Genomic DNA, 344 nt, shown 5'->3' on the forward strand with positions numbered 1-344 from the left:
CTGTTGCATGTAGCATCATTTCTGTTACAAAGCCTGATACACAGATCTGGGTGTGTGTTGCTTGTTACCAAGATGAGCTATCCTAGAGCTCTATTTTATTTTCAGGGAAATACTATTTGTATGTATTTTCCTCTGCATATATGTATGTATGTGTGCTACATGAGTGCCTGGTACTGGTGAAAGCCAGAAGATGTTGATCCCTTAAAATTGGAGTTACAGACAGTTGTAAGCCACTGTTTAGGTACTGGGTCATAATCCTGGGTCCTCTGCAGGAGCAGTAGGTGCTCTTAGTAACTAAGCCAACCCTCCAGCCTCTATCCATCTATCCATCCCACCTCTCTCTC

Source organism: Mastomys coucha, unplaced genomic scaffold (assembly GCF_008632895.1).
Source record: "Mastomys coucha isolate ucsf_1 unplaced genomic scaffold, UCSF_Mcou_1 pScaffold22, whole genome shotgun sequence".
Lineage (NCBI taxonomy): Eukaryota > Metazoa > Chordata > Mammalia > Rodentia > Muridae > Mastomys > Mastomys coucha.